The sequence below is a fragment of the Equus caballus genome, chromosome 14, assembly GCF_041296265.1.
Source record: "Equus caballus isolate H_3958 breed thoroughbred chromosome 14, TB-T2T, whole genome shotgun sequence".
Lineage (NCBI taxonomy): Eukaryota > Metazoa > Chordata > Mammalia > Perissodactyla > Equidae > Equus > Equus caballus.
In genome coordinates, this window is record NC_091697.1 from 95740059 (window position 1) to 95748748 (window position 8690).

At 40.0% G+C, this 8690-nt stretch overlaps 1 long non-coding RNA gene across 3 annotated transcripts in view; it reads left to right on the top strand.

Annotated features, from left to right (window-relative positions):
* Positions 1-8436, top strand: part of LOC102150079 (uncharacterized) — a 30246-nt gene extending 21810 nt beyond the window's left edge. For 2 of the 3 annotated variants that reach the window (XR_011425199.1, XR_011425201.1), the window contains one exon: positions 7285-8436. This is a non-coding gene — a long non-coding RNA (uncharacterized lncRNA). Of the gene's footprint in view, positions 1-5770; positions 5971-7284 lie in introns of all 3 variants that reach the window. The other variant, XR_011425200.1, reaches the window with a different exon arrangement.
* Positions 8437-8690: the final 254 nt, after the last annotated feature.

Below are 8690 nucleotides of genomic sequence, written 5' to 3' on the forward strand. Positions count from 1 at the left end.
TAGTGCCAGGGTGGGGACAGCTGAACCCAGCAGGAGAAAAACTAGATAGGGTGCAGAGCTGGCCGGTTTCTACTATATAGATCCGCACATGATGGTATCCAGGAATGCTCTTGACTGACTTGGATTTGGCATGTGTGTGTGCATGATGATATTTGGGTCTATAATGGGCTGGGGTGGAGGATAAATCCTGGAGCTCACTCAGGTACTAGAAATTCTTAATTACGCTTGTGCTCACGACTATGCCAACAGAGTTGCCCTTCAGGTTCCCTCGAGACATGAGTAATAGGTGTAATATGTGAATGTTTCTCTGACCTCCCCCTCCCTCAGTAAATGGGGGAGTATTTTAGTCCAAGAGAAAAAGGGAAACACAGAGGAACTGGTGTGAGAGATAAAATCCTTGAAAAAAAGTCCTTGTTAGTTTTTCTCAAAGGTTTAATCTTTTTTCTCGAAATTAGTCAGCATGGCAGAGTGGTTAAGAGCAAACTTTGGAAGGAGATTATTTTAGGCTCTTATTCTGACTCTATCAATTAACAGCTGTGGGACCTGTGGCAAGTCAGGCAGCATCTCTTAACCTAATTTCTCACCTGTAAACTGGGCAAAATAACACCTATGTGCAGAGTAGTAAGAATCAAATGAAGAAATGAGTGGAAAGTACTTAGCATAATACCCATCACGTGGTAATCGTGGACTCCATTAGTCTTTGTGAGAGATTTCCTATCAAGCATCTTTTTGGATCTGATGGTACCAGCTTTGCTTTGTAAATAAACTTTTTCTTGCCTGTTTCCATGTGTAATATGTCCTGTTCATATGTGACATCATCAACCTTTGGCCCTCCTCTCTCTTCTAATGGTTGCTGTAAGGAACCACGAGACTCTGTTCCCCTTTCTGGGCAGCTCCTCTGTCCCACTTTTTGTTTCCATTTTGACACCTTCGTGCCTGCCTCTAGACAGTTCTGGTTCATCAATAATCATGTCTAAGCAGTATTTTTTGATCTGTGAAATAACACGGTAATAATTAATATGACTCTATATTTTGTGTTTCCTCCTAAGAACTGAGATCTTCTTTCATTCTTTTTAAGTTGACTCCTGAGTCACGAACATTAGAAAACTGAAAACAAAGTCTCTAGATACAGGGTAGCGACTAGGCTTAAATACTTAACCATCATACAGCCAATTATTATTATTTTTTTTTGCTGAGGAAGATTAGCCCTGAGCTAATATCTGTGCCAATCTTCCTCTATTTTGTATGTGGGTCACCTCCACAGCATGGCTTAACGAGTGGTGTAGGTCTGCACCTGGGATCCAAACCTGAGAACCTGGGCCACTGAAGCAGATTGTGCAGAACTTCACCACTACACCATGGGGCTGGCCCCCAAATATTATTTCTGACACTAGAAAATTTGACATTAGAATGATAAGATTGGAAATACTTGGCTTGTTATATCTCAATAAAGATTATTTGCATTCAAACTTGCAATCAGGAATTACCTTTAATTCTTTAGGCTTTTTCCAAATATCCAAGAAAAAGCTACCACTTGCCAAAGATAAGTTTTGCATAATTATAATTTAGCATAGAGAAGATGGGATTTTGAATTAGAAACCTAGGTTAAAGGATCATGCATATTCTGGCATCATTTTTGGTTAACTATTAACTTGTCTCTCAGTTCTTCCATCTAAAATGGAATCAACAAACCCTCACTATCTTTTGTTTATAGGAAAGTAGTAAAGCTGAATAAAGTACTATACATATGAAAGCATTCTGACTCCTTGGAGGAAAGCTATTATTTAAATTCGAGGTATTATTACTGGCAATGATAAGAACAGCAGGAATATGCAGACTGCTTAGTTTATCCCTTGACCTTCTATGAGCTTCGGTAGGCAGCTTTGAGGGTTCCTGTACATTTCATTGTCACAGTCGTAAAGCTGACAGGAGAGCCCTCAGTTACATGATGGAGGTGGAAAAGGTTATGCTATTACATGGGGACAGCATGGACAATGTCATGTGGAATATGCTGCAGATAAAGATTTAGAAAACCAGTTTAAGTTCTTGTTGCCATCTTTGAGGTCTCAGCGTTATTCATAACAGGACTACCAGAGTGTAGAATGTGAGGCCTTTTCTACCTCAATTAAAAATAGGAAACTTAGTGTAAGATGTGTGTGTGGGCAGAATGAATAGTAAGAACTGGCAGGGCCTGTTCCACCCTTCCTTCCTTCGTAATCTGATCTATAGTATCTTTTCTATTGTTTTCCAGCACAAATCTCTATTCTTTGTATCTCATAGTGTCTTAATATTCTGGACTTTCAGTGCCTTTATAACAAGTCATTTAGGTTTTAATTTTCTCATGACTCAGTTCAGTAAATATCCCGATGAGTATAAATATCTTTAGCTTTGTGTTGAAATCTTTGTTTTGCTTTGTAAGCCCAATATTATCTTGTAGCAGGTGCAGATTCTGTGTTTTCTGAGTTCTTAACAAACATAAATCCCTAGTGGAGATATTTTTCATTCCCTGAATGCCTTTGTTCTGATAATGATGCTTATAAAACACAGACAGATCCTTCCTAGATTCCACCGCTAAGCATATATTTCAAGAAAAGCCAGTGTTCATCAGGAAGTGGGGAACTGCCTACGGGTTTTTGGAGATACATGCGTACATCTTTGAGTAAGTTTGATCGAGATAAAAGCCACTTTATTTATTGCAACCCTCTGGCTTCAGTGCGGTTCACAGAAAGTGTGTCACACCGTGAAACTGTTCGTGCCCCTTTCTGTGCTCCTAGAGTCATTTAGTTGTTAAAACATAATTTAAAATGATAATTGCTAGAAATGGGATTGTCAGGGAAGCGTTCCAGGGTAGCTTTGAGAATAAATACAGAACATTTATAAGCACACTTTTTAAAACCGGTTTCCCAGACTCTACTTAAGAGATATCCAGGTGAGGGAAAAAATGAAACCAGTATTTTTTCCCATTCACGTAGTCTGCATCATAATTTTCCAGAAGCAAGCGTCTGTGCAAATAACAGAATGGTGCCCTGATGCCTCTCTCTCTGTGTTGCTGATGGAAGTAATGATACGGGTGTGGAATCTCAGAGGCTAATGCTTGTTATGTTAATAAGATCACCTCTAGTATACCTTGCAAATTGCTAGACACAGTGACAGATTCTGCCTTTACAACTTTCTCTTGCAGGTTTAGAAAGTTGCCTACCCATCTTAAAGTAAATATAAGCGTAATAAGCTCCTACCAACTATTCAGGAGAAGCTTGTTGGGACTCTCAGACTCATGGGACCGATCTTTAAAGGAGTAGATGGATGCTTCTATCTCTATCTCCATTCTGATCTTGATCCAGAGCTGGCAGCTCACATTTCCCACTGCTGGTAGCCATTTTCTTGTGAATGCCTCTTTGTTGCCTAAAATGCTAGATGGCTAAAGCTAAACTCTAAATTTGTTCATGTGTTTATTCTTTACTTCACTTAGTCGATTGACAAAATCTCTCAAATGTTTTTTCCCTCGCTTCCTTCCTCTCTGTCCCCCTTCCTCTCTCCCTCCCTCCTTCCTTCCTTTTATCCATCTGTGCATTTATCCAAGCAGCATATATTAAGAGTACCCTCTATGTGGATCCCTGCAGCTATACAGACATCAACGAGGCAACCACATGATTTTCTGTCTTCCTTCTTTGCTGATAGAACTATTTAAGGGTCTTCTATCTAAATCTTTATTTTCAGTTTCCCTTATCTTTTTCTCGTCGTTTTCCCACCAACTTCCTATCCATCCACATTGTCACCAAATTAGTCTTTTGAAAAACTTTTCTTTGAATACATCACTCTGTGTTTAAAAAGGCCTTTATTGGTTTTTATTTTCTGCAGGAGAATGGAAGTGGTTTGGGGCTGGGGGTGGGTGTGGGGAGAAGCACTTCTTTCCTCCTCACTCTCCTCATGCCGTGCCTGCTGTGTCTTTCCAGTGGATGGCCTCTTCACCGACTTCATCAACTCCCCACCCCAGGACCACTGACGTGTTCAGTCCCTTCTGAATAAGCTGTGTGCCTTCCTAGTGCTACGCCTGGCTCATCTTTTTCTAAATCACCCCCCTAGCTATCCTACCAATACAAATTCTGCCTTATTCTTCAAGATTCGATTCAACCTTGATCCACAAGACCAGGGATTGACCATATTTTTTCTGTGAAGGCCTGGATAGTAAATATTTCAGGCTTCTGGGCCATACAACCCCTGTAGCAACCGTTAAACACTGTTATAACATGAATGGAGACATAGAGAAAATGTAAAGAAATGAGTGGGGCTGTGTTCCAATAGAACCCTGTGGACATTGAAATGTTACTTTCAAACAATTTTCAAGTGTCATAATATATTACTCTTCTTTAGAATTTCATCCAACTGTTTAAAAATATAAAAAAGCCATTTAGCTCATGGGCCACATAAAAAAGGTGGCAGGTGGACTTGGCCTGTGGGCTGCAGTTTGCAGTCTCCTGTTCTGGCAGAAGATTCTCTCATGTAATTCCTTGTGGTAAATCGTCTGAATCAGGCACTTGGTGCGCAGGGGACGTTTTATATACTGACCCGCACTGCATTTAAGTTCATGTTTATCACCTTTACTCGGACCAGAATCCGTGGAAGCAGGGTCTTTATTTCATAAATTTTCCTGTTTCCTCAGCTTTCATGTAATTAGTGCTCCATGAAACTATGATGCTGTGAGTGATTCAAGCAAGCTCTGTCAGATGAGTCTTTCTGCCTCTGTGTTTAAGTCAAAGTAAATAAGAACATTTTTTTACCAGATAATTTGTTGCAGAATTATCATCTCTTTCTTTGTATGTGTTCATGTGTGAATTTAAAATGCAGCTTCTTGTAAATTAGAGAAATACGTATGACATACACTTATTTTTTTATTTATAATCAGTATAGCGTTAATATGGAAATATTTGCTTCTGTGGCAAATAAAATAAATTAGGAAAACAACATGACGAAATTAGGATAGCAGAGCTTCCAAAATGCATTTTTAGAACCAGGACAGTGAAGGTGACTTCCCTTAAGACCTCTTAGGCTGCCAGGAAACCAGCATTACTCAGTACTCCTGTGGACCCCAGACACTGTAGTTACAGGTGGTCCTGACACACCCCGGTGTCTGTGGTCTGCCCGTGTTCATTGCTGGCAGAGCTGAGGCCACTGAACAGGTCATAGCTATCACGGTCTTTGCAAATAGTGCCGGCCTTCAATTTAAGAAACAGTTGAATAAAAAGTTGTGCATTTGGTTAACTAGAAAGGTAAGTATTTCCAGGTATTAAAAGCATGCCACAGAGGAAGCAAGGCCAGGCACTTCTCCTTTCATTAGCTTTATAACCCTCAGTCTCCAAAAAAGGTGCTACAGATACTCCTCCGAGTAGATGGGGGCGTGGGATGAGCTCTGCAGTTCTTTTGGTTTTTTGTGTTTGTTGGTAGTTTTTCAGGCCAGCTGGCTAAGCGCGGACTATTTCTAGCCTAAAGGAAGCTCTGAGGGAGACCTTGTGATTTAGTTGCTAAGTAAGTATTTCTGCAGATGCTGTTATCTTTAGGTAATAATGCCCTACTTTGCAAATGAAACTATGCATTTATTTTGGAGAAAAAGTTGGATTTCTGAAATCTTGAGTTTTCTAATCTGGGATTCTGTTATTAACCACTGGTGGATCTAAAGATGCTGGCCCTCCTTTGAAAAGTAAGGTATTGGCCTAAATGGTGTGCAAATGTCTCTCTGGCTTTATGACTCTGCTTGTGTTTGAATGCCTCCTAGGAGAGAGAATATCCTGGTTTCTCAGGCTGAATGGAGAAGAGACTTCCTGGTCTAGCTGTGTAGGGTGGAACTCTCGACACACATGAGGTGCAGACATGGGACCCTCTTCATACATAACGGAAGCTACTCACTGTCATTTCGATCACTTGGGCCCTTTTTGCATGCACTTCCTGCTTCTGAGAGGCCTTGCTTATGAAAAGGTAGAATAAACTCTCTGGTTGGTCACCAGTGGTTATAATACTTTAAATAACTCAGATTACTTTGGGTTAAGCAGGATTGAAAAATATTATTTTTCTTGCCCGTGGGAGCAAATCAGGCAAGATTTATTTCTAATCTCTCACTTGCTCTCTTTTCTGAAACTCAGTTTTGTGTCCTTGCTCTCCTCTTTTTTCTTTTCTTTTGAAATCCAGTTTTCTGCCTTATATTAGAGTTGAGCGGTTTGTAGGTTGAGTTGTTTAATCCGGACAAATATGACTTCCTTGGCTTTCTTGATTGTTCTGACCACAGTTATGCTGGCAGAACTGACCCCCCCCTCCCCCGGCCTTCTAGGGTACGCTGTGGGGACACGAGCATAACTGGGGAGTCAGACCTATTTTAAAATACTAATTTCATTGTTGGCTGGTCATAGTAAACTGGCAAAATCATTTCACCTCCCTGAGCCTTAGTTTTCTAGTTTTTTTAAAGACTAAATTAAACAGAACATACAAATAATCTAACACACTATTTAACTCGGAGTAGGAATACAATAAATATTACTTCTTGGCCCCACACCCTCACTTAGGTCTTTTTGCTGTTACTGTTTGCTGCTGTTGTTATAGTCTGGCAGCCGGGTAGTTGTTGATTTTCATGACTAAAATAGTTTTTTACAGTGAGATGCACTTCCAAGAATCTTAGAATTCTTACTGGTTGCTACACCCTCTACCCTCACCCCCAACGTTAACAAAACGTGAAACAAATAGCTATTCTTTTGCATAGTTTTCTTACAAAGAGAGAGCTAGAACTAAAAAGTAGTTAAATTTGAGGCTGCAGAGAGGAAACGAAGGAGGTGGGAGTAGGACCTGAAATTCTTGCTTTTCACAGCGTTAAGATAAGCGTTATAAGAGCATGTTCTCTCCTTGGAATGTCTTATCACCTATTTTGTGTAAATATCCAGAGACATGGTTTGACATTTTGTTTTCTTAAGAAAAAAATCTCACAGAAAATTTTAGGCTGCTATAATTTTTTAGTGCATGGTATGTTGTGCTCCAACATAGAAATTTTAAAAAACAGTTAAATAAAGAGGCCCCCAAATCTCTTCACACATAACACCTGACACTAGCTCTTCTCCGTCTTAAGTTCCAAAGTGAACTCTCATTTCGTGTCAGTGAGTATTGGTGCTTTAGCACAATAGAGATGTTCTCTGACTAGTGATCATTTTCAGTCTTTACGAACCTTGATTTTTTTTTTTTTTTAAAGATTTTATTTTTGCTTTTTCTCCCAAAGCCCCCCGGTACATAGTTGTGTATTTCTTTTAGATATGGGTCCTTCTAGTTGCGGCATGTGGGATGCCACCTCAGCATGGCTTGATGAGTGGTACCATGTCCGCGCCCAGGATCCGAACCCGTGAAACCCCGGGCCACCGAAGCAGAGCGCGCGGACCCAACCACTCAGCCACGGGACCGGCCCCTACAAACCTTGATTTTAGAGTCTCAGTTCCTTTAAAATTTTGGACATGAACCCACCTGAACAACAACTACCAAAACTCCTCCAACTGGCTTCCATTGCTGAACAGATACATTCCGATTTCTCTGACAAGTAAATGTAAAGTGTACAATGAACCTGACCAGTGCTTTGACAAACATCGTTGAAGTGTAATGAGATCTCTTTACGCTTTCTTTCTTTTCTGTTGTTACTAGGGCTTTCTTGTAAATAAATAAACCGCATTAGTCAGTGTTGAGAAGACATTCTCTCGTTCATTAACTGGGAAAGGTAAATTGAACTTAGGTGCTTTAATTTCAGAAAATTGTTTTGCTAAAATTTTCTTAATTTATGTAACCTTTATCATAGGACACTCATTCGTAATTTTTTACTGTAATGGTATAAAAATGAAAATACCTTTTGAGATCATTACCCTAGTCCATATCTGTTATGGGCTCAATTGTGCCCCCCAAAATTCCTATGCTGAAATTCTAACCCCTAGTACCTCAGAATGTGACTGTATTTGGAGACTGGGTCTATAAGACGTGTTAAGGTAAAATGAGGCCGTGAAAGTGGGCCCTTATCCAAAAAAACTGGTGTCCTTCGAAGAACAGAGGGTTAGGACAGAGACGCACACAGAAGGAAGACAGTGTGACAACACGGGGAGAAGACGGCCATCTGCAAGTCAGAGAGAGGCCTCAGGGGACATCAACCCTGTGGACGCCTTGATCTCTGATTTCTAGCCTCCAAAGTCGTGAGAAAAATAAATTTCTGTCGTTTCAATCACCCAGCCTGTGGTACTTCGTTATGGCAGCCCTAGCAAATTAATATAATGTCTTAAATTTGGCAATAATACTGTCTGACAGAGTAAGAATTTCCTGTGTGAGTCTTTCCTTCTGCAAAAATTATCTTTAATTCTTTTTAAAATAAAACCAAAATGTGACTGGCAAACTTTCTGTGCATAAGTATATTAAATATTTTTTTCTGTATGGACGAGTATTCTTTTTGTTTTACTTTTTTTTATCGCAGTAACAGTGGATTATAACATTGTATAGCTTTCAGATGTACATCGTAATATATTTTGAATTCTGTGTAGATTACATCATGTTCACCACCCGAAAACTAATTATGGTCTATCACTTCACATGTGAGCCTAATCACTCCTTGTGCCCTCCCACTTCCCCCTTCCCCCTTCCCCTCTGGTAGCTACCTATCCAGTCTCCATTGCTATGTGTTTGTTTGT